Raw genomic sequence first — 13,438 nt, 5'->3', positions numbered from 1 at the left:
GGGATGAGTGAGAATAGCCAAGGTACCACTGCACATCTCGTCTTAGCCTTCCATTGTGGTACCCTTTACCTGAAGCTTGCTGCTATTGTAGCATAACTTGCAGAGAATTCATTTAGAAACTCGCTCACAGGGGACCAGGTACTCTCTTTGTTGTCTCCTTTTTTTTGGCTCCATCCTCCTGCCCTGTTGACATAGCTCTCATTGTAGAAACCATGAAATATAGAGAATGATGCTTGTTCAAGAGCCCATAGTTGGTCAGAAATCAGAGCTCCAGACTCTCACCCAGTGCTCTTTATCTCCAGCATCTGCTTCTTGCCAATATTCTACCCCAAGAAATAACGTGGAGCCACTTCACTGAAATATGGGGCAGCCAAAGTTCATTACTCGGGGATGTAAAGCTCAGAAAACCTTCCATCTGACTCCGTTCACTGGTGCTGAGACTTCTCAAGTGCTTCCAGGTGTCCCACTGAAGTTCAAGGCCACTCTCACTGCTAATTATCTAATTGCCCAGCGCCCCCCCCCCCAACCCCGCATGGGATAAAATGAACAGAACCCACCTTGATAGTTACAAAGACCTGGTTTGTACTCCTGGCATGCCACTTCCAAGTTGTACTGCATTAAGGATGCTATATATCCTAAATCAGGCACTGAGTTAGACACCGTCTGTCCTGCCTGCATTAGAATTATCATGGGAGCCAGATAATGCCAAGACTGTAAAAGCACTTTTGACAACAGCAATAAAATGCTGGCTGTATAATTGTTGTCAATGTTTGGTTCTTTCATATTTTTTTTAAAGTCAGGGTTGAAAAGATTTCATCCATTGATGTCCATATAGTAGGAGAGAGAGAGAGAGAAAGAGAGAGAGAGAGAGAGAGAGAGAGAGAGAGAGAGAGAGAGAGAGAAACAGAAGAATGAACAAGGCAAAGCCTTTACAGTAATGTGATCTAAACTCCTATCTGACATGATCTTTGCTGGGCTTTCCAGTGTATAAACTGAAACAAAAGAAAAGAAAGAGGCAGCAGCCAGTATGGCTTGGTTTCACATTTTCCCTTCGGTTTTCTGATTAGAGTCTCCCCTGCCTGCAAGTGCAGAGAGAACCTCAAAAGATCGTGTTTGCTTCGGATAAGCACCAACTCAATGCTTATCAGTATTTATCTCCTGCAAACTCACTCTCTGGAGGCTTCAAAGGCAGGGGAGAGCTCACAGCCTCGCTCTGAGAGATGCACCAGCTCCTGCTGGGTTTCAGCTACAGGTGTAGCCTGTGCAAACCCTGTCACACTTAGTCCCAACTAGAGTCATTTGTTCCCATGCAGGGAAAAGGAAGGTGTGGGACCTTGACTTTATGTGTGGGGAGGGGTGGTGGAAGCAAGCGCAGAAAGGCTGAGAAAGTAAGTAAAGCAGGGGAGGGGAAAGGCAGACTGCCTACCCACCCTTACTCCTTGCATGCGCACACGTGCACACACACTCCTGCTTGCCCTTACAAGCTCTGCTCCTCAATCTGAAGTTCTCTTCTGCTCCCTGCCCACCTTCCCCTCTCTCCTTGACTCACCCACCCCTCTCTAGTCCACTGTTTTCTGGCAGAGAGGGACAGGAGATGGGAGGGGTAAGGAGAGGTTGGGGGAAGGGGAGCCAGCATTTTATTAGGCTGTTGAATTTGATTTATTAGTGGGGGGGAAAATCCTTCGCTTTCTTGCCACACAGGTTACTCTCAAAGTGAAAACTCTATTTTACTTTGAAAAAAAAAAATGGAGAAAGTGCCTCCAGTTATGAATGGAGCTCTTTGTTACCTTCCAGATCGACAAGACAGACTGTTTGGTTCCTGTCTGTTCGCTCGAAAAGGAGTGCAGGGGCCTGGGAGACAGATGTGGCCTTAATTGCATGGGAATATTAGAAGATCGTTAAGCCGTTTTGACAGGATTTTCCTCTTGCTGAAGGAATGGAGGGCCTTGGTTGAGCCGCAGCCAGCCCCTCTGGCTGGGCCTCTCACCCCTACCTGAGAGGGAACATGAGTCTTGACTCTCTTGCCCTGGTATTATAAAGGAGTCTCCATCTCTGACTTTGTGTCTGCATCCCATACACACAGGGACCAACCTCCCTGGGACCTGTCTGTAGTGGGGGTGGGAAGAAAAGCTGGCTTTTGAAATTGTGGCACACAGATGTTCTCTGATTTGAAATGGAATTGTGTCCCTGCGAACCCATTGGAAGTCTGCAGTGCTTTGTAATGCCTCTAACCTATGGCGCCTTGCACCTGAGCAGCACATACAGTCCCCCTACAGAGGGTCCATCAGTTCCTTACTGATCATGTTGCTGACCGGCAGCTAGGGTTCCTTGCTGCTACTAACATCTTATAAGAGAGGATTGCACCAACTACTCCAAGCCCTGGAAAAGATCAAAATATGAAAGTGTATTTTCCACAGAATGTGTGTGGATTTCACATTACTGAAAAGTAGAATATTCTGAGTGGTGAACTTCTATTTAGGAATGTATCGTGTGAGACAGTAGACAGAGAGTGGCGATGCTGTCTGGCCAGACTGCAAGGGTGCTCTATAAAGCTTGTGAGCACCACAAGAGGGACTGGAAGTAACTCTCCTGCCCCAGCAAACAATGGCACACAGAGAAGCTCTTGAGCCAGCTATTTAAGTCTTCCTTTGGTCTTCACATTTATTTGGTGATTGTGGGAGTCCCAATGGAGGTTCACAAATTAGAGCAGAGAGGTTCTTGAACGTTGTTGGGTCATCAAAGAGCCTACACATGTCCAACCTCATGTCTTAGAACATTCTGGTCATGTTTCTCTCATAGCTGCTAGGCTCTTCTCTCACTTAATCCACGCAGTTTTGTGCCTGCACATCAAAGCAGATATTTAAATATTCACTTAAATTCAAATTATTGAATGTGGGCTCATCTGCCACTAGAAGGAGGGGGAAACCCTCTCCCCCGTATTACCACTGGACAGTCATCCCTGTGGGTTCCAGGAGAAGATGTTTAGATGGATCATATTCTTGTTAAGTCAGTGTTGATGGGTGGGTCTTGGAGGTTACTTTTACATGGTCTTCCTTCAAGAGGGTCAGGGGAGCCTGGAACATCCTGCAGGTTGAGGACACTTGTTAGAGTTGAACTGGTGGGGTGGTTGCCTAAGTGATGTTTGGGCCACATCCCAGGATTGAGGCAGATGGGGTCACCAGAAGGAAAGGTGGGTAAAGACAGAGGAGGCAGGAGATATGTACCAGCACAGATCATGTTTTTCTAGCAAGAATTGTTAACCCAACAGGAGAAAAGGAAGTACCACCAGACATAGCCTGCAGTGACCCTCAGTGTCCCTGAGCTGCACAAGTCGAAGGCGCTTCTCTCCTAATCATGTCTCCTTGAGGAAACACCAGTAAGGTGTTAAGCTGCCTACAGTCCCACGCCACAATCTCTAGTTTAAACCATATTTACTCAGAACATTAAAGAGCCAGCCTTAAGGCTCGGGTCACCATCCCATCCCAATCCAGTGCCCTATCACCATGGGGTCTTACCTTCTGAACAGCTTCAGCCTAGAGCCAGAGTACTTCACTTGACACAGACAGCGCCTTAGAGATGAGCCATTGATGGTGGCAAGCCTCAGCCTCTGGCTCAGTCCATTTTCTGTTGCTTTAACAAAATGCCACAGATGGAGTAATTTATGAAGAAGAAATGTTTGGGGTTTTGTTGTTTTCTTTTTATTATCATTATTTCTGGGGGTTGGTACATCTAAGAGCCTTTCACGGACACCTGGAGAGTTCTACCTTGCTGTACCATAATATGGAGGAGGGTGTAATATAGGGACAGCAAGTGAGTGAAGGTGGCTCTCTCTCTCTCTCTCTCTCTCTCTCTCTCTCTCTCTCTCTCTCTCTCTCCTTTTTCACTCACTAGTGAAGTCATGGGTACTTTGCTCCCTGAACCCCATCTCACTTTATTTACTCCCCAAAACACTTACCTCAAGGATCCCATGTTGTCAGTTTATAAATGCTGGGGAGAAATAGTCAAGCGGTAGTGATCCATGTCTTCCCTCCATGTGTACTGTACAGTGTGAGAGGTGATAGTCACCAAGCCCCTTGTTAGTTATTTGTGACCAGGAAAGTCCCTTAGTCAGTGAAGTGTTCACATTCCTGCTCAGCTCACTGCCTTCTTGTCCTCTGAAATCCCCCTCCTTGGCGGTCCCTTTAACTCACACCTTGACGTCGTCTTCAGAGGCCAGGAGTTAGCTACTTGACTGTTCTCTGAGATAAAAGTGTTTACTTGGATGGCTGGAGAAGCCATGATAGCATCTAAAACATGATACGGATTCTGGGGAAGACAACAAATATAGTCTACAGCAAAAACCAAAATTAAGAAACAAGTTTACACAACCTTTCTTGGCTCAGAGTTACAGGGAACAAGGAGAACCCATAGTGTGTTCTCTTATGGGATGTTGGCTCTCACCTCCCCAAGAAAGAAAAGGCTGAGGAAGTTGTGATCGTTGACTGGCATTCTCTGAAAAATTAGACAACATCCTGAGCATGGGAGATCTCAAGCATGCAGAAAACCAAGTAGCATTAGCAATATGAAAATATGACAGTCTGTGACTTCAAGGCCCAAGGTAATAGAGTTCAGAGTGGGAAAAAAAAGTATAGAATCCAGAGCTAAGAAACTAAAACACTTGGTAGCCTCATCTCCTTCTTGTAAATTAGTTTCCAATTCCCCATAAAACCTTGGAATGAAAAGGGCTGAACCTTACTACTGGCATGACATATGTCATTGAGGCAGACAAACAGTTACTGCTTCTGCTGGGCAAGCCTGCTATCTCTGGAAGCTTCCAAGAGTAGAATACTAAGTGCGTTTTGTGAAGTAACTAAGACCAGTCCTTAGTCCCTAGGAACCATCAGCGGGTTTCAACTGCAGTATCTGCTCAAACAACTCTATTGAGGCTGACAAAAAAAAAAAAAAATGGTTTCTCCACACAATTCCCACTTCTGTGTTTGCATTGGCAAGCCATGGCAGGACCTGTTCACAAAATATCTGCTTTTCCTATAGATGGATGCTGAGAGACAGGAGGTCCTGGAGCCAGACTGAGTAGGTTTGGCACTTGAGTAAAACAAGGATAAAGGCCAACTCAGTGGGTGACAGCTTTGAGGGTGGCTGCCAGCTGAGAGGCCAGCTGTGTACCGGAGATGATGTCTGAGCCTCATGAGGAGAGGGCATTTGGCTTCTCCTGGATATACCAGGCTGTCCTCAGTTCCCCTTACCTTCCCCCTGGAGTACGGAGCAAGAATGGCTGCTGATGTGACCACAGAGCCGACATTCACAGAAATAGCCATGTCTGCAAGTAGACTAGATAGCTGTATAATGTGTCATTTCCATCGACATAACTCTGAGAGTCAAAGGAGGCAGTGCTACTAGGTACTTTCAGGGCTAGCCGGAGTAAAGCAGCATGTTCCAGGCAAATGGGACTGTAGGATCTCTGCACTAACAGACTTCAGGTTCAAAACCATGGGAGCGAGTTCACAAATTATCCATGTTGGTCCTTTGATGTTGTGGTTTAAGAAATGAACCCGTTTGGAATGAGGTGCTTTTAACATAGCAGGGCTTATAAATCACAACAAGATTGTGTTTATGGAATATCTACAGTGTGACTGACAAGAGTTAGGTTGCTATTATTAGATATTACTATTTAGTAACATACTAAATTTTACCAAAAAGGAAACTGAGGTACAGAGAGATTAAAGAACTTTCATAAAGTCATAGAATTTGCATTCTCTAAGTACAGAATTCAGATTTTGACATTCTGGCCCTTGCAGGCAACATCTGAGATGACCACTGAATACTTCTCTAGCAGCCAGCATGGAGAGGGCCCTTCGTACACAGTCACTCAAGTCAGCCCTTCTGAGCATCTTTTGTCACTTTGTATATTTTGGATGAGGGAGTAAGGCAGTAAGTGGTAATACATAGTGGCAATAATCTCTACAAAAAAGTACTGCACAAAATCTAGACAGTGAGGCACAATGGAAGTGTATGTTAAACTGCAATGAAAACCAAAGTTGGAAATTAAAATGGAAAAGCCGTGACACTGAGGGATGAAGCACCAAACTGTTGGTGGAGGGCTAGCGTGTGGCAGACCTCAGGCCACAGGAGAGGTTACTATGGTGGCACGAAGCACAGGGAAGCTTCCAAGAGGAGACAACCTGTTTGTGAATGGGTAGGGCGTGGCTAGGCAGAGGGCACGGAGAAGGCAACTGGATGAGGGGAAAAGCAGGGGTCCAACTGAATGAGGGGAAAAGCAGGGGTCCAACTCAAGGAAGGAAAGCTGTCTAATTACCACTTCTGGGTAATTACAAATTCCGGAAAAGCAAACAATGTGTCGTCACACATTCACCTAAAGGTGACAAGTGACGGCAAAGAGGGTGGGAGACCTGATACATGAGAAGAGAAACTGTCAACCCGGACATTAGAATGCAGAAGCAAGAGAGGTGGGATGGGAGCAGAAACAAAGACAGGTGGGAGAAGGCACGAAGGATGCTGACAAGAAGGACGAGGACGAGCAGCACAGAAGGCAGAGGAGCCTCAAGCTGCTGAGCCGGTCCTGAAAATGGCCCTCCTCAGGCACCCCCTCCTTCTGTTCCTCCCATCGGCAGAGTTTGCCACATGTTGCCGAAATATGGTAACCATATGCCCCGAGGCCAGAGCAAAACTAAACACCTTAGCTAGAATGGTTCATCCAGATGTGCTAGCTAGAAATATTGCACCCTGAGGACTCAAGGCTGAGCTGCCTCCCCACTTGATGGGCATGAGATCACCAAGCCTGCCTCCCAGCCGTGAATCACACAAAGGAAAGAGCCAGGAAGACCTGAGAAGTGGATTCAGGGATCTCTCTCCCACACACCTCAGGACAAACGGAAGTAACATGGAGTCTCCGGTGGTAAGACTGCTCAGCCCATCCAATTGAATTGGCAGTCTCCCAGAAGAGGACCAGATGAGCCTATTGGCTCCGCCCTTGGTATCAGTTGCAATGAGCAGGGGGATTTGCTTCATGGGGCAGATTCAGCCTCCTCCTATAGCAGGGTTCTCAACATCCTAATACTGTGACCCTTTAATATAGTTCCTCATGTTGTGGTAACATTCAACTATAAAATTATTCACTGCTACCTCATAACTGTAATTTTTCTACTGTTATGAATTGTAATGTAAATATCTGATATGCGACTGCTGGGGGGGGTCGCGACCCACAAGTTGAGAATTACTGTTCTAGGTGGTTCCACACGGGTCTCCAGGACTTCCGGTGAGTCTGAGGAGGCTGGTTGCCGTGGTAACTGTCACATGAGAAAATTGTGGGATCAGGTTGTAGTTTCCACGGAAAAAGGACCTCGAGCAGTTGTTTGACAAGAGCTCTCAGAGGCTTTGCATTAGAAACAGCCAAAGGATGTGGCTTGTTTTAAAAAGAGGACGAGGCTGGGATGGAGAGCAAAGGTCAACACTTCCTCAAAAATGCTTGTAGTGCAGAAAGACATGTCGGTGGATGGTAGAGGTGTTGGCGGAGCAGGGGATGGGGGAGAATTTCTGCCCTTCCCATAATGCTCTGGGGTTTTAATTCATCAGAATAACAAATTGTATACCTATTAGATCCTGAGAAGTATTTAAACAAAGGAAGGAGGAAAGGATCTGGAAGGCTGACGTTGCTTTTCTCTTGACTGGATTAGAGTCAGTATATGAGGAAAATAAATTAATTCTCATGGCCCCAGGAGTCAGAGCAGTACCCCAGGGTTCCAGCTACCTATCATATCTCCCTCTCCTCAATGCTTAAGCAAACTGGCAGCAAGCATGTCACTCCCCTGATAGTCAAGCATCTGCCCCTAAGGAGAAGGCAGGCTTGTAGGTGTACATGGCTTCCTTCTCTCCTCTTGTCTTTAGGGTCTTCAGCTATCTCTTCAGATCTTGATTGGGCTTTTAGAGGGGACAAGCAATCAGTTCTCTGGTATCTCATGTGACTGATACTGCCACCTGGAGAAAACAGGCAGCACAGAGTCCTACAGCAAGACAGACAGAAATCATTCCTCCTGCTGTATGTCAGCAGCCTCCCAAATGTAGCTCACCTGAGCCAGACCTGCCTGTGGTCCCCGATTCTGCTCTCTTCACTGAGAATTCTCTTTTATCATCACCTCCTGTAGCACTCAAAGTTTCAAACCCTGCCTTGTATCAGGCCCAGCTGAACAGGGGAGGACAGTTTAAAGTTCTTAACCACAGTCAGTCAATAGCCTGCCTTCATCCTGCCCAGTCCCACGGCATTGTGGAAGTCCACTTTAGGTCACCTCCACTTTTGTTATTCTGGAGAGATTGTCCCCTGACGATCAGATGAGAGGCCATAAGCCAGTGGTTCTCAGCCTGCAGGTCATGACTCCTTTTGAGGTAATCGACAATCATTGGAAAACACAGATATTTACATTATAACTCAGAACAGTAGCAAAATTACAATAATGAAGAACCGACAAAAACAATTTTATGGTTTGGGGGTCACTATGTAGTAAAGGGTCGTAGCATTAGGAAGGCTGAAAACCACTGATTTAAGTGCAACAGGGTTTTAGCAACCCCAGTGATCCACTGCCTTCTTGAAAAGGCAGATTTCTGCATGCTCAGATTCATTGAGATGAAATAGAAAGCGGGGACTAAGGAGGCTGCTTAGTCAATACCTGAATTGCTGTGCAGGCACGAGGACCCAAGTTCAGTTCCCCCAACGCCCACATAAAAACCAGATGAGGAGGCCTGTGTCTAAGTCCTAACACTAGAGACACAGAGACAAGATTCCTGGACCTCACCAGCCAGCCACTCTTGCCAAACTGGTGAGTGCTAGGTCAAAAAGAGGGGGAAGGGCAAATAATATGATCAAAACATATTGCATGAAATTTTTTTTCAATTAAAAAAAGAGAGAGTGATTAAGAAGGATGTCTAGTATCAACCTCCACATATATCTGTAAGAGAGACAGACAGACAGACAGACAGACAGACAGACAGACAGACAGAAACAGAAAGTAAAACTGTAGCACAAAACATTGTCTTCTTGGGACACAGACAGGTCTCGCATCCCCCATCCTGTGAGTTTCCACATTCAGTGATTCTTTTTTCTCTTTTCGGCAGTATGATCATGCTCTGTGGGAGGAGAGTTTAACTTTGATCTTGAGCAATGCCCTTTAAATGTGGTTACAGTCAAACAGTGATGGTGAGAACTCAAAGTCAACAGGCAAGGACACACACAAACCTGGAGAGAAATGGAGAAGCAGCTGGTGGGAGAGACAGAAAGAGGTCTGGGCTCTGGATCCTGGTGTGTAGCATGCCCTGAGAGGTCTCAGAGAACCTGTCCTCTGAACCCACTTAGGCTCAAACTCCTAAATTTTTAATTCCTTTCCTCTGCGAGGAATAACACCATCACTGCAATCTCAGCAGACCCTCCCTTCTCTGAACCATCCACTACAGAAGCCCCCTCCCCAGCAAGTGACAATTTGAGACAGGAATGGTGTCTTTGGGTGTTTCATGGTGCTCTAGCTAATAAAAAGACCAGCCTTGTGGGTTCTGCAGACTGGAAGATGTAATGCCAAAGGGATCTGCAGAGGATGCCTTGTGCTGATGTCACATCTTACATGACAGAAGAAAGAAACAGAAGAAAGAACCAGAGTAGAAGAAAAAAGAGTGGGTGAGCCAGAGAGAGAAGCACTTGGGAGGAAGAGAGCCTGAACTGGGTGCCCCTGTGACTAATCCACCTCTGCAAGAGTGACTGTGATCTATTTCCGAAGGCAGAACTTCAGGGGACACATTCAAAGCTTAGCAGAGAGAGGGTCTCAAAAGGGGCTTTGGTGATCAAGAAGATGACTAGGGCAAGTGAGGCTTCCCAAGACTCTGAGAAGGGTCTGGCCGTGTGTGTGCAGCTTGGGATTAGAGAGGACAAACTGAAAATGGCTGTGGAGAGTAGGATTCCTGCAGTCAGGCAACTGGAGTAGACATTCTGGAGCTGAGGAGCCCCCAGACAAGTCTTATGTCTCCTTAAGGCTTGGTTTCCATTTCAGTAACATGAGGATCCAACTTACATGTTGGCGATGGTCACAAAATTTTCTTGGGAACATCAAATAATAGTTATTCTAGTTTTACTTTTTGAGAGAGATCTTGCTAAGTAACCTAGGATGAGTCCTCAGACTCTGAGTCCTTCTATTCTAACCTTAGCATCCCAAGTATTAGGTTAAGGTGTGAGCTACCACGCATGGCTATTTAACTTTTCTCATTTCAAAGCGTCAGCCAGGTGGTGGTGGTGCACACCTTCAATCCCAACACTTGAGAATCAGAGGCAGAAGGATCTCTTGTGAGTTTAACGCCAGACTGGTCTACAAGTTCCAGGACAGCCAGGGCTACTCAGAGAGACCCTGACTTGAAAGACCAAACCTAACCAACCAACCAAATAAACAAACAAAAAGATGTCCTTGTCTGTTTGGTGCTTGGCTTTATGGCACTGGAGATGAGCATAAGGTTTTACTAACCTTGGTGAGGACCGTGCTTCTGGACTACGACCACGGCCGTTGTCTACCTGATGTTCATTATGTTGTCCTTTGTCAGAGACTAATTCTACAATACAGTCATCAGGGGAGTTTATCCCAACATTGATTGTATAGAATGGTTATTCTCTGTGCCTCAATCTCTCCATCTGGTCCATCCTGGTGATGACTCCTGCCATGTCAGAAAACCACAGTAAAGGGATATTCAATCACCATCTATACCCTTTAAGGATGGATTCTCTAGCCGCCAATTAGCTATCGAACATTCCCAATTTCTATGGCTACACACACACACACACACACACACACAAACACAAATGAGTCCCAAACTTACAGAGATCCTTCAGCTTCTGGTTCCCAAATGTTGGGGTTAAAGGTGTGCATCAGTGCTACCCGGCTCACACTTTTAAACTAGAAAGGTTAAATAGCCATGTGTGGTGGCTCACACATGTAGCCTAGGCTTGAACCAACTACAGGGGCTCCATCTATTCTGTTTAATGGTTTGCTGTTATGATCTGGAGATCAGTTCTGGCTGGTGGCTGGTGGCTGGTGGCTGATGACCTCAGGTCCTCTCTGGGTGGGTATGTGGTCCTTTCCACGCAGATTTATTAACTCCTTTGGACTTGCTCATAACATGATGCTGATTCTCAAGAACCAATATGAAGTGGGTGGAGGCGTTAGTACTTTTTAATCATCTAGCCTCTGAGGTCAAGCAAGAGCACTTCTATGACACGGAACTTGTTGAAGCAGTCATGAAAATTCCATCTGGCCTCAAGGGTGTAATGGTTAACCTGCGTCGTCATTTGGATGATTTAGAGTCTCCATGGGAATGTGTCTCTGGGTGTGTCCGGGGAGATACTTCTGAAATGGTTTAACTGATGGAGGAAGCTTTAACTTGAAATGAGTGGCACCATCTCTTGGGCACAGATCCCACTGGAGAAAGCAACCTGGGCATTAGCGTTTATCTTTCTTGGCATTCTGACCATGAATGCAATGTGACTGGCCACCTCATTTTTACTGCCACCGTATCTTCCCCAGTATGATGAACGGGATCACCTTAAACTACAAATCAACATAAACCCTCCCCTCTTTAATTTGCTTCCTGCCAGGTATTTTGGTAACAGAAATAAAAAAGTTGTTTAGAGAAGGGAAAAGAAGTAGACTCTGACTCTTTTTGGGGGTGGGGGGGCTCGAGACAGTATTTCTCTCTGTTTAGCCCTGGCTGTCCTGGGACTCACTCTGTAGTTCTGGCCTCAAACTCAGAAATCCGCCTGCCTCTGCCTCCCAAGTGCTGGGATTAAAAGCGTGCGCCACCACTGCCCGGCAGACTCTGGCTCTTAATGGAGGAGACAAGACTGTACATATTGAGATAGCCATTTAGGGGAAATAGAACTAAGGTTTTGTAACTGGTGACTGACAAGTGTTTCACATGTTCTTCCTTATCCCTCATTCCATTATCTTCTCATTCCTTCCCCCTTGGGCCTCTAGGGGACAGAAATGATGAGCAGGCACATGGCTAGTAGTAACTAATGAGGGAAGGGGAATCAGAAGGCTTGCCCTAGAGCACGGGGGGGGGGGGGGGGGGGGAAGGGGGTGGGGTGGGAGTGGGGGAAGGGGGGTTGTCCCTCTTGGAACTTCATTGTGCCCTGGAGATTCCCACTCTAAGCTGATGTTCCCGAAGCAACGAAGGCAGCAAGCTCTGCTCCCGAGAGAGTTGTCAGCATTCTGCATGCCCTCAGGTTGACAAGAGAAGGAAGTTCATGTCATTATGCGCAGAATGCAATAAAATGCCAAAGCTCCTGTGTTCCCCATGGTGACCCTGAGTAGCGGATATGCCAGAGATTAGCTTTCAGAGCAGTAGTCTGGGAGCAGCTCTGTGGACCCACTGAACACAGGGAACCTTGACATTCCTTGTCCTCATCACCTCCAGCAAGGTTCATCAGCCATTAAAATTGTCCTTTCCAGGTCCAGGGAAGAACAAAAATTAAAAAAAAGGCGGGGGGGAGGAGGGGAATGGGTCTTTGGGAGATTACTGCATTTTTACCCCATGTCTTGTACCCTCCTCTCAGTTAGAAATGAAAACTCAGCTTAATAGGGCTGAGAATGGGAAAGAAACCTGGGACTTCTCTTCTGTCAAGGGAACAGTGAATCTTGTTGTGATCTCCCTGCTCTTAGAAGGATGAGTGAGGAAAATTTCTTTGGAATATTCCCGAATAGAGTATAGAGATCTCCAGATACTCTGGATATCTGTCTTTGCGCTCTGGAGGTTATCCCATGTCTGTTTTAGCTAAGCTGTTTAGGCGCAGACTTGGTGGCTCTTCCTTCATCCTAAGACAATGCTTCATTATTCTTCAACTGACATGAAAAGCATCTGCTAACTTAACTAAGGATAACAAAAGGTGGAAGATGTATTTGTGAGTTTAAAGGGAATAAATGGATACATGTATATATGTAGTAACACACACATTCATATGTAACAGATTCCAAAATAAGTGAATTTTTGTTAATGAATCAGATCCCTGCATGGCTTCTACTGGCATTTGCCAAGTTTGTGTTGTGTAAACAGTATATGCAAGCAGGCACTACTGATTCAGTCACTTTGGCCATGGCTGCCTCCGCCCTCAGTTGTGGAGCCACTGAAAGAGCCTTGTCTCTGCCACCTAGAGGCCTGAAATCAAGCTAGCTATCGAGGTGAAGAAGACCTTCAGGCCTACAAGGAACAGCATCCATCTCTTGAAATGAAGATTGGAAATGCAGAATAGTAAAACACTGTTTAGAAGACCAGCATGTTCTTGTTTCAGAATCTAACAATTATCTTCAACTACTAGATTTTTAACCTTTGAAAAACAACCTTTTATTTTATATCAGTATTTCTTAAGAATGCCAGACTTTATTTCCAATGGCTCCTGGGC

At 46.0% G+C, this 13,438-nt stretch overlaps 1 protein-coding gene and 1 long non-coding RNA gene across 2 annotated transcripts in view; one reads left to right on the top strand and one right to left on the bottom strand.

The window, feature by feature from the left end:
* Fli1 (Fli-1 proto-oncogene, ETS transcription factor) overlaps positions 1-13,438 on the top strand; it is a 117,520-nt gene that overhangs the window by 44,658 nt on the left and 59,424 nt on the right. The gene's annotated exons all lie outside the window — the stretch shown is intronic.
* LOC143438935 (uncharacterized) lies at positions 2,299-4,432 on the bottom strand. The gene is made up of 4 exons (XR_013107458.1): positions 3,956-4,432; positions 3,516-3,630; positions 2,944-3,084; positions 2,299-2,840 (listed from the first exon to the last, which is right to left on the bottom strand). It is a non-coding gene; the product is annotated as an uncharacterized LOC143438935 (long non-coding RNA).

The sequence above is a fragment of the Arvicanthis niloticus genome, chromosome 26 (assembly GCF_011762505.2).
Source record: "Arvicanthis niloticus isolate mArvNil1 chromosome 26, mArvNil1.pat.X, whole genome shotgun sequence".
Taxonomy (NCBI): domain Eukaryota; kingdom Metazoa; phylum Chordata; class Mammalia; order Rodentia; family Muridae; genus Arvicanthis; species Arvicanthis niloticus.
The sequence above is the reverse complement of the archived record's forward strand: the minus strand, read 5'-3'. Positions and strand labels throughout refer to the sequence as shown.